This window comes from Canis aureus, chromosome 2, assembly GCF_053574225.1.
Source record: "Canis aureus isolate CA01 chromosome 2, VMU_Caureus_v.1.0, whole genome shotgun sequence".
NCBI lineage: Eukaryota > Metazoa > Chordata > Mammalia > Carnivora > Canidae > Canis > Canis aureus.
In genome coordinates, this window is record NC_135612.1 from 66408828 (window position 1) to 66420867 (window position 12040).

Consider the following 12040-nt stretch of genomic DNA (forward strand, 5'->3'; position numbering starts at 1 on the left):
TCTTAAGAGAGAAACTTATCATTAGCACTGTTCAGATGAAGAAACTGATCCATGTATTAATTTATCATACATTTTCCAAGGTTGAAAGGGTAACAACGAGTTGTGTCTGTGTTAAAACCTAGGGATCTGACCAAAGCACCTGTTGGCTTCTCCATGAGGCTGCACATGCCTTCATGCTTGTTTTTTTTTTTTTTTGTATGAGTTATGAATGACAACTTGGTCAAAAACAAACTGAGCATCACTACAGTTTGGTCAACATGAAGATTTGGTTGAAATTAAAATTCCAGTCTCCTATTTTCCAGTGAAATATTGGTAATTTTCATGTTCTATGGAATATGTTAAAATACCAATGCTTTTTAAATAAATTTGTCTTTTTTTCAGAATTTTCAGTATTTTTCTACTCTATTTCTTTTTACCTGGGTGACTCAGTGGTTGAGCATCTGCCTTCGGCTCAGGGCGTGATCCCAGGATCTGGAATCGAGTCCCATATCAGGCACCTTGCATGGAGCCTGCTTCTGCTCCCTCTGCCTGTGTCTCTGCCTCTCTCTGTATCTCTCATGAATAAATAAATAAATCTTAAAAAAAAGAAAAATCAAAAAGATCATTCATAATCTCCCCCACTTCGACATCCACTGTTAAACCATATATACCTAAGATCTTCCCAGGTAACTCTATGTATTATTTTTTTTTTTAAAGATCTATGTATTATTTTACTATAATAATGAGATTTAATAGCGATACTCTCTTGTTATATTCTGTAACTTATGTCAGCTCTCAAAATAATTTCTTGACATTCAAGTTTTTATTACTGCTCACAACAAAAACTGCATAGAACAGAAATAACTGGCAAAACATGATTTAGAAATGGACTAGCAGAAAAATAAAACTCACCTGGAGCATACTGAGAAAGGCACGTTTTTAATGACCAATAACTTTATAGTGCTCAAATATTACCAATTATGTATTAGAAAAGTCAATTACTAGGGACATTTTCAAAATAACCTTCCTTTCCATTAAGTGACTGCAGCAGAGGAGTGGCATGGACCATCTGCAGCCACCTACCACTTGCTTCCAGGGAAGATGAAGGCCTTGGCCACGGTCCACTTCAGCTTCCCAACAATCCTGGTACAAACAAAGATGCTTTTGGGGGTGGGTATTTGTATCCTAGGGGCCATCCTTGATTCCTTCGCCCTATATCCAACCTATTATCAAATCCTTTCTGCTCTATTTTCAACCTGTCTATGGCCTGATTACTTCTCAACTTATGTACACTTATCACTCTAACACAAGTCACTGTCATCTCTCTTAATCAGTCTTGCATCCACCTTGCTCCCTTATAGTCTATTTCTCAGACATAGGCCAAAGGGATCCTATTAAATTCTAGGTCAGATATCTTACACCTCTGTTGCAATGGTCTTCCATCTCTTTGAGAGTAAACAATGAAGTACTCACATGCCATGCAGTGCCCCACAATTTCTGCTCTTGATCCTGTGTCCTCTCTGACCTTGTCTCCTAATACCGTGCTCCCCATTTCCTTAACTCCACTGGGCTCCTGAATCTGCCTCAAGCACACAAGACATTCTCCTGCCTCAGAGCTTTTGTGTTTGCTTTAACACATTCCTGGAGGGCTCCCTTATACATCCACATGGCTTTGCCCCTCACATCCTTTAAGTCTTTGCTTAAATGTCACCTCTACACTGAAGGCTTCTCCCAATGATACTGTTCACTTGCAGCCTTTCCCTGTCTCATTTTTTTTTTCTTGTCGCACTTACTAGTTAGCATCTTTCACATTGTATTGATTGATTGATTTCAATTGATTGATTAATGGATTGGTTGATTTGACCAGTCTCCCCAAAGCAAGATGTAAGCTTTACAAGGACAAGAATTTCTGTTGTTTAGTTCACTATTATAGTCCTAGTCACATAGAGTAGGTGTCAACACTATTTGTTGAACAAGCAGCCTCCCTTCTTTACTTCCAACTGTAGAAGGCCTCTTCTTACAACCAATCTTATTATCTTTTGAGGTCCAAGGGAGTAGTGATGGAGAAAACTGGTTCAAGTTACCATGGTCCAGTGGAAGGAGGGTGGGAATAAACCCCATGTGAATCTACTCTCCCTGGGGAGATTAATATTTTTGTTACCAAGATCTAAACCTTGTCTCAGCAGCATTGACCTATGTCTTGCTATGTCCTTCAACAAAAGAGGGAAAGGATTGTTACATATTCTCAATGGAATATTAGGCTCCTATTAAAAATGTTTACAAGAAAGAAGTAATCCATAGAAATAGGTTATGGGGATCCCTGGTTGGCTCAGAGGTTTGGTGCCTGCCTTCAGACCACGGTGTGATCCTGGAGTCCCAGGATCAAGTCCCACATCAGGCTCCCTGCATGGAGCCTGCTTCTCCCTCTCCCTCCCCCCTCCCCCCCCTCTCTCTCTCTCTATCTGTGTGTGTCTCTCATGAATAAATAAATAAAATCTTAAAAAAAAGGGATCCCTGGGTGGCGCAGCGGTTTAGCGCCTGCCTTTGGCCCAGGGCGCGATCCTGGAGACCCAGGATCGAATCCCACGTCGGGCTCCCGGTGCATGGAGCCTGCTTCTCCCTCTGCCTGTGTCTCTGCCTCTCTCTCTCTCTCTCTCTCTCTCTCTCTCTGACTATCATAAATAAATAAAAAATTTAAAAAAATCTTAAAAAAAGAAATAGGTTATGAAATTAAAAATATAAATAAACAATAGTTAAGAACTTTTGCTCTTAGGGTTTGAATCCCTTTAGCTGTTTGAACTTCAGCATGTTTCTTAACTTCTTTCAGGCCTGCAAATGCGGATTATAATAATGTTTTCCCAGTAGAAAGGGCTGAGTGATAAAATGACTGGAAAGTGTGTAATACACAGTGCTCAATATTCAACAATTACAAACTATTGTCATCACCATTATAATTGTGTAAATGAAAAAGAGCAAGGCACCAAATTGTATGTATATATCATGAAGTGACAACACAGAGTCTTCATTAGTACAAGGATTTGCACTCTGTTTGGAGCTGGGCAGTTCAGCCATTCACAGCTTCACACTCTACCTCAACCAGCCAGTTTCACATTTTAGTGTCTGCCACTTGTACACATCAACGAATTCCAGTATATTTGTTTTCTTTTAATTGTGAGTGACAGACACTTGATAAAAAAAGAAGATTTATTGGTTCAGAAAAACTAGGAAATCTATTGGGCTGAACTAGTTATAAGAAAATTTAGGCTGAGGCATTCAAATGGAATGATACTTTCAGGATTCTCTTTCCCTCTCCCTGTCTCTTGCCTTCTCTCTCCTAGCTGTTTATTTCAGCTTCATTTTATTTTTTAGGCAGACTTTCCCTCACATAAAGGCAAGAGTCCATGGTCAATCTGTTGCAGGGACTTCATGTTTCAGAGTAAGGGCAACCTTCCTGACAACTCTAGCAAATGTCTCAGAGAGGTCTTGTCTGGGCTTGGTTCACATGGGCATGCATGTACAAATCACTCTGGCCTGGGCAAAGATCACTTGGAGACTGATAGAACAGTGTGAGGCCTGTTGTACAACAGTGATATTTTATTATATAAAGGAAGAGGGGTTTGTTTCTCCAAAGAATTTTTGAGTAGACATAGAGAAGAAAATTGGAAGGAAATTCTTCATAATATTAATGGTGATTAACGTGGAATTCATGAAGGATGATTTATTTTTATTTTTACCTTAAAAAATGTTTCAAGTGATCTTTAATCATGATTCATTATTTTTATAGTTAAAAAGAAAAAAAAAATGGTCCTTGAGAGCTCAGTGGGTTAGTGAGCTCATCAGATAGTGTGCAAATAGGTACATATGATCCAAGGATTCTTCCTGACCCAGCCTTAGACCCAACTGCACACAGACTCCAGACTTTTCAGCAATCTATCTCACACCTGGAGCAAAGCCTATCATGTATATGCAATATGTCATTCTATATCTGATGCTTCAGTTTACAGGGAAATTACCTAGTCATGTTCAAGAAGTTTGAAAGGTACTGTAGAAAGTATCCTAGACCAGCAGCCAGGAGACCTGCATGTCTGTTCCAGCCTTGTCCCCTATAGCTGTGTCAAGTGTCAGACATTTATGGGCCACAGGTCCCTCATCTATAATTAGAAAGTTTATTTTCAGCTTTTACAATCTGTGATTATTTCCGTTTACTGATGGAGTAACTAATTACTTCATTATAGAATTTCTCAAGACTAGTTACCTCCTGTTTGGTTCAATTAGCAAAACACCAATGTGTTTGTCATTCATTTTGATGGTTGGGCTGCCAGGAGAAAAGCCCAATGGGGGAATATTTCAGGATCTTAAGCAGATTTTGTATTTGCTATTCCAAGGTAGTATACATAGGAACAGAGCTTGTTATGCATTTTCCTAACTTCTTGTTCAGAAAATGCTTACTCTCCATTATTTTCTTCCATTCAGTAGATATCCCAGGACTCTTTCACATTTCCCCTTTAGTTTAGAGCCAGAGAAGAGAAACCAGCAGTGGTAGACACTAGCTAGAACTGAGCCTTTGCTTTTTTTCCTGAACATAAAATATCAGACACAGGGTGAACCTCAAAGATAATTCAAAACAACTTTCTTGGATTTAAAGGGAACACTTCCTGAGTATCTTAATACATATTCTACAGAAAGAACATATGTTTCAGAGTCCAATGGAGTATGGTCTGCATTTTTCCTCTTTCACTTACAAATGTGTGATCTTTGGAGAATTTCTTAATTTTTCTGAGTCATATTTTTATTATTTTTTAACCTTTGAAATGACAATAATACCCACTTTTTAGCCTGTGTAGATGTAGGTAGAATAATGACTCCCTCTCCCTTCTATCCTCAAAATATATCCACATCGTAATTCCCAGAATTTGTGAACGTATTACCTTCCAAGATCAAAGAGATTTGCAAATGGAATTAAGGTAGTGATTTCGAGATAGGAGATTATCCTAGATTATCCACGTGGACTCAATGTATTCACAAGGACCTTTGTAAGTGGAAAAGGGAGCCCCTGCAGTTAGAGAAAGGGATATGACAAAGAGATGGACAGTTGTAAGGATGCTTCTGTGTGTGTGTGTGTGTGTGTGTGTGTGTGTGTGTGTGTGTGTGTAGAGGCTAGAGATAAGAAAGGAGGGTGGCCTCCAAAAGCCAGAAAGACAAGGAATGGATTCTGTCCTAGAGCCTGCAGAAGGAACTGCCCTGCTGACCCATTTTAGACTTCTGACCTCCAGAACCACAAGACAATACATTTGTGTTGCTTTCATTCACCACCTTTGTGATAATTTGGTACAGCAGCAATGAGAAAAAAAAAAAAAAAAGACAGTGGAGATTGCCCACTATGTGTACAAATGGCCTGGGGCAACAGTATATGAAATGCATGTTTTGCTATAGTTATGGTTATTATTCTCTTACTCATTATCCCTTCCTTATCCTTTTCCTCTTTCCTTCCACTCCTTCATCCTTCCTTCCCATTCTTTTCACCCTCATTTTCCTTCTCCCCTCTCCCTGTTTCACTAAAAATAACCAGAACAGAGGAAAAGACCTAGCACTCAGTAAGGACCTCCTCCTATGTGTCAGGCACCATCCTTGGTGATTTCACATGCAGAGATTAATTCAATCTTTGAAACAACCTTTTGAATGAGGGTTTAGTGTTTCCCTTTTACAAATGAAGAAACCATCTGCTGAAGTCAAGTGAGTTGTTTCCAGATGCACAGTTAGTGATAGTCCTAAGGCTGATTATCTCATGCCTCTCTCATTAACAGCTTCATTTCCATTTCTATTCCAGACAAAGAACTGTTGACCTACATCTTGTGTGTCCTGGATGGCCAGAGCTGGACTGGGCACAGAACTCCATAACCATGGCAACAGCATTACCTGCCTGGGTCATGGTGTGGTACCATGTTGGGCCAGAATGGCAGATGTCAGAGAGAGGCACCATGCCCCAGGAAGGTGCTACCATTTGTCTGAAGAAATCCCTCTTCTCAGGACAGCAAATAGCTTATTTTGCCACTTCACATGAGCCCTCCCTTTCCCAGTTCATTAAAAAATAAGAATGACCACAATTTGTCAAACACCTACTAGGTGTCAGACATTGTGCAAGCTTTTTTTTCTGATTCATATTACAAGTCTTTGAGGTGGGTATTTTCCCCCCATTTATAGTGAGGAAAGAAGCTCAGAGAGAATTACCCTACCCACTAACACAGGAAGCAGCAGGCTGGAATGAAGCCAGGTATGCTCAGAAACCAAAGCCAGGCTCTCCCTCACTGGCCAGACTGTTCCCCAACCCCAGAGAAGACAGTCACACTTGGTCCTCAAAGCCTTGAGTCTAATTTGGCACCATGTTCATTTAATAATTGCCTTTTTCCTCTTGCCCCTTTTCCGTCTCTCTCTCTCCTGGGGTTGCCAGATCATTTGACAGTTTTTACATCAGCACCAGAGGCTGTGATGAGGAGCATAGTGTACCTTGGTGGAATGAAGAAGCTGCAGAGCCAAGGATTAAAGTTTGAGCAAGTTAGTGCAGGGGTCCAGCCTGTGGGCATAGCTTTCCACCTCTGCCTCTGCTATAGCCCCATCTGGAGCATGGATTCCTGGGGTTGAACTATCAGCAGCACACCAATGGCTATCTCGGTTCAAAGCCCCAGCAAAAGCAGTGTGTCGGAAATGGCAAGAGGTTGGCTACAGAACTAGGCAGATCTGGACTTTAGGTTTGGCTCTGTGGCTCAAGAGCAGTGTGGCTTGGGGCAAGTTGCCTCAGGTACCTGAGCCTCAGCTTCCTCTTTTGTGAAAAATGGGTGATAATATAAGTTTGATCATTTATAGGGTTACAAGGACCCCACAGATGGAAGGAGCCATGGAGGCCAACTTACTCCACCTAGCATTTAGATCCAAAGGAAATGAGACTCAGAAACAAGGAATCATTGGCCTGAGATCACCTCGCCACCAGAAGGGGTTCCTTTGGGTCAGTATCTAAAATTCTTTCCTCTAAAATATTTTGCTTCTATGGGATCAAATGTGATAAGTAGTACACGGCTGTGCTAAGATCAATGTCAGCATGTGAGGCATTGGGAGGAGTTTCTGAACTGCTTCTCTTTTCCTGCCTTCCTGGAAAGTTTTCTGTCACTGGTTAGACAATGACACTGGCAGCCCCAGGTTACTATCAGAGATTTTGTTCCCCTCTGAGTCTGATTTCTTTCTTTCTTTCTTTCTTTCTTTCTTTCTTTCTTTCTTTCTTTCTTTCTTTCTTTCTTCTTTCTTTCTTTCTTTTTCTTTCTTTTTTCTTTCTTTCTTTCTTCTTTTTTCTTTCTTTCTTTCGTGTATTTTTTATTGGAGTTCGATTTGCCAGCATATAGCAGAACACCCACTGTTCATCCCGTCAAGTGCCCACCTCAGTGCCCATCTCCCAGTCACCGCATCCCCCTGGCCACCTCCCCTTCCGCTACCCCTTGTTCATTTCCCGGAGTTAGGAGTCTCTCATGTGCTGTCACCCTCACTGATATTTCTCATTTTCTCTCCTTTTCCCTTTAATCCCTTTAACTATTTTTTTATATTCCCCAAATGAATGAGACCATATAATGCTTGTCCTTCTCCGATTGACTTACTTCACTCAGCATAAATACCCTCCAGTTCCATCCACGTTGAAGCAAATGGTGGGTATTTGTCATTTCTAATGGCCAATATTCCATTTTATACATAGACCACATCTTCTTTATCCATTCATCTTTTGATGGACACCGAGGCTCCTTCCACAGTTTGGCTTTTGTGGACATTGCTGCTATAAACATTGGGGTGCAGGTGTCCTGGCGTTTCACTGCATCTATATCTTTGGAGTAAATCCCCAGCAGTGCAGATTGCTGGGTCATAGGGTAGTTCTATTTTTACCTCTTTGAGGAACTTCCACACAGTTTTCCAGAGTGGCTGCACCAGTTCACATTCCCACCAACAGTGCAGGAGGATTCCCCTTTCTCCGCATCCTCTCCAACATTTGTTGTTTCCTGCCTTGTTAATTTTCCCCATTCTCACTGGTGTGAGGTGGTATCTCATGATGGTTTTGATTTGTATTTCCCTGATAGTAAGTGATGCGGAGCATTTTCTCATGTGCTTGTTGGTCATGTTTGTCTTCTTTGGTGAAGTTTCTGTTCATGTCTTTTGCCCATTTCATAATTGGATTGTTTGTTTCTTGGGTGTTGAGTTTAATTAGTTCTTTATAGATCTTGGATACTAGCCCTTTATCTGATAGGACATTTGCAAACATCTTCTCCCATTCTGTAGGTTGTCTTTTTGTTTTGTTGACTGTTCCTTTTGCTGTGCAGAAGCTTCTTATCTTGAGTAAGTCCCAATAATTCATTTTTGCTTTTGTTTCCTTTGCCTTTATGGATGTATCTTGCAAGAAGTTGCTGTGGCCAAGTTCAAAAAGGGTGGTGCCTGTGTTCTCCTCTAGAATTTTGGTGGATTCTTGTCTCACATTTAGATCTTTCATCCATTTTGAGTTTATCTTTGTGTGTGATGTAAGAGAGTGGTCCAGTTTCATTCTTCTGCATGTGGCTGTCCAATTTTCCCAGCACCATTTATTGAAGAGACTGTCCTTTTTCCAGTGGATAGTCTTTCCTGCTTTGTGGAATATTAGTTGACCATAGAGTTGAGGGTCCACTTATGGATTCTCTATTCTGTTTCATTGATCTATGTGGCTGTTTTTATGCCAGTACCACCCTGTCTTGGTGACCACAGCTTTGTAGTACAACTTGAAATCCAGCATTGTGATGACCCCAGCTCTGGTTTTCTTTTTCAATATTCCCATGGCTATTTGGGGTCTTTTCTGATTCCACACAAGTCTTAAGATTATTTGTTCCAGCTCTCTGAAGAAAGTCCATGGTATTTTGATAGGGATTGCATTGAATATGTAAATTGCCCTGGGTAGCATGGACATTTTCACAATATTAATTCTTCCAATCCATGAGCATGGACTATTTTTCCATCTCTTTGTGTTTTCCTCAATTTCTTTCAGAAGTGTTCTGTAGAAAACAAAAACAAAAACAAAAATAAAAATAAAAAAGAAGTGTTCTGTAGTTTTGAGGGTATAGATCCTTTACATCTTTGGTTAGGTTTATTCCTAGGTATCTCATACTCTTGGGTGCAATTGTAAATGGGATTGACTCCTTAATTTCTCTTTCTTCAGTCTCATTATTAGTGTATAGAAATGCCACTGATTTCTGGGCATTAATTTTGTATCCTGCCACACTGCCGAATTGCTGTATGAGTTCTAGCAATCTTGGGGTGGAGTCTTTTGGGTTTTCTATGTACAGTATCATGTCATCTGCAAAGAGGGAGAGTTTGACTTCTTTTTTGCCAATTTGAATGCCTTTTATTTCTTTTTGTTGCCTGATTGCTGAGGCTGACTTCTAGTACTATGTTGAATAGCAGTGGTTAGAGTGGACATCCCTGTTATGCTCCTGATCTTAGGGGAGAATCTCTACTTTCAAGCACATAAAATGACATAAAGGCATTTCATACCAGATGTGAATGAAACATACTAGATTAATTGATAAGCTCATGAAATAAGGTTAAAAATGAAACAATTAGAAAATGTAGAAATTCCCTAGACTATGTTTAATGAGCTTAGTTGGGGCTGAAACAGGCAAAAATATAAGGTACCTCCCACAGGAAATGGAGTCAGTTGTGAAATCCTCCCCACACCTCATTTTCAGCATCAGAATAAGAGGTTTCCCTTTCCCTGGGTAATTTAACTCCTTTCTTTAGCTTTTACTTTAAAATCCTTCTCATTTCCTCCAGGTTGTTCCTCCATAGTTATTCCCTGTCTTTCCAGTTCCTCATTAGGGAGTGTTTAAACAGACAACCAGTCTATTCATTTCTACCATGTGGCAGACATGCTCGAGGCATTGGTGACACAACATCAAATTAGTCCTTGTAGTCAAGGAGTCTGTATTCAAGAGGGGAGAGACAGAACACTCTAAGCAAGCCTATGATATGGAATATAACATCATCAAGTAGTGCAAGGTGCTGGGAATAAAATCAAAGCAAGGTGAAGAGCAGTGGCACGAGGCTGGTGGTAGCAGTGATGAAAGTATTGGTGGCAATGATGGGGATGGTGATGAGCATGATGGGGGGTGGTAGTCTTATTGAGGGTAATGTTAGGAGTAGTAGAGGCAAGGGAGGTGGCATTTATCATGATGATGAGGAGAGGTGGGTGAGGTAGCAATGGCAAGTGCAGTAGTCGAAGATTCTATATTAGGTAGTTAGTGAAGGATTCCATGAGAGAATATTTGTGTAGAGACTGGAATCATAAGGACGTAGATCTGAAAAAATCTAAGAGGAGAGCATCCCAAGAAATGGGAAAACAATAAGGCAGATGAAGGAACATGAGTCTTCCTTGTTCACCTCACTACCTTCATTTTGGATACTCTGGGTTGTGACTTGCACTGTTCTTGTGGCTTTTTGGGTGACTGAACCAGAATTATCCTCTGTAGGAATCTGCCTTCCTAAGCAGAGGGATGAACACTTCTTAGTAAGAAACGTCCACACAAAGCCCCCTCTCTCATGGTCTCCTGCTGTGAATCTTGACCTGAGATAATGGGTAAAAATACGTCTTTGAAGGAGTTTGTTGTTTTTTTAATAAATTTATTTTTTATTGGTGTTCAATTTACCAACATACAGAATAACACCCAGTGCTCATCCTGTCAAGTGCCCCCCTCAGTGCCCGTCACCCATTCACCCCCACCCCCCGCCCTCCTCCCCTTCCACCACCCCTAGTTCGTTTCCCAGAGTTAGGAGTCTTTATGCTCTATCTCCCTTTCTGATATTTCCCACACATTTTTTCTCCCTTCCCTTATATTCCCTTTCACTATTATTTATACTCCTCAAATGAATGAGAACATATAATGTTTGTCCTTTTCCGATTGACTTACTTCACTCAGCATAATACCCTCCAGTTCCATCCACATTGAAGCAAATGGTGGGTATTTTTCGTTTCTAATGGCTGAGTAATATTGCATTGTATACATAAGCCACATCTTCTTTATCCATCCAGTTTGTTGTTTTGTAAAGAAAGGAAATTATGGTTAAGATTATTAAAGTCTCAAAGGCAACTCAAAGTCAACATTTCAAAACAACCCATTAATTTCTCCCATATTTCAACCCATATTTTCTCCCCAAGTTAGTTTCTTTGCCAATGCTGCCCTTCTCAGAGGATGCCTACATTATTTATCCTGGTACAAAAGCAGAAACTTGGGTCATTCTCAAATCTTCTCCATTCAGAGTCCAAATCTTCAAATCTTATTTCGATTTCCTTTACATTATGCACATGGAGGCTGGCAAGGGCTTGACCAAGAATAATTTGAGTGTCATTGGTGACAGTGAGAGCCACTGAAGCATGTTCAACCTTGTTTACCCAAAATAGAACTTAAAATAAAAGCATATCCATTCCTTTAGGCTTTGTTCTTGGCAGTCCTTTACAAACTGTGTTCATGTGCATAATGTCAATTTCATGCAGGTTTTTTCAAAAATGGAAAGGGGGAGGGACTTTCTACCATGTCCTTGAAGATTGTTGCAAAGAGTGAAGAATTGCACATTTATTGTCCTTCCTCCAGGCTCTAAGGAAACAAACATAATCTATGGGGAAATTCAATAGAAGCATAACAAAGAGCAAAGGCAATAGGTGAGACATTGGAGGGGAAATTAATTAAGCCAAGCTAAAATTAGTGGTTTTGGGTTTGCGATTCTGAGGGAGTCTGGGCTATGGAGAACTGGAACAGAGAAAGGAAGCATACTGGCAGGGAGCTGATTCAGGACCCAAGATTAATTATCCTTCACCATCTAATTATGAAGTCTGAATCACTACCCTGCCAGTTGAGTTCCTTTCCACTAACACAGGGGATGAGAAAAGAATGTGGTTCTGGAAGCTGGAGACCTTTCTTCTAATTTTCACTTAATACAGATAATAAGAGCTCCCCTTTGTCCTTTTCTGATTATTATTTATTATTTTTATCTTTTTAGGAGCTGTTCCCTT

General features: G+C 40.3%; 1 protein-coding gene across 20 annotated transcripts in view; it reads left to right on the plus strand.

The window, feature by feature from the left end:
* LOC144301100 (uncharacterized) overlaps positions 1-12040 on the plus strand; it is a 217777-nt gene that overhangs the window by 100256 nt on the left and 105481 nt on the right. The window contains exon 6 of one of the 20 annotated variants that reach the window (XR_013367984.1): positions 5807-6746. The exons of the other annotated variants lie outside the window; for them this stretch is intronic. The gene's annotated coding sequence lies outside the window, so the exon portion shown is untranslated. Of the gene's footprint in view, positions 1-5806; positions 6747-12040 lie in introns of those variants that run through there. 20 annotated transcript variants of the gene reach the window in all.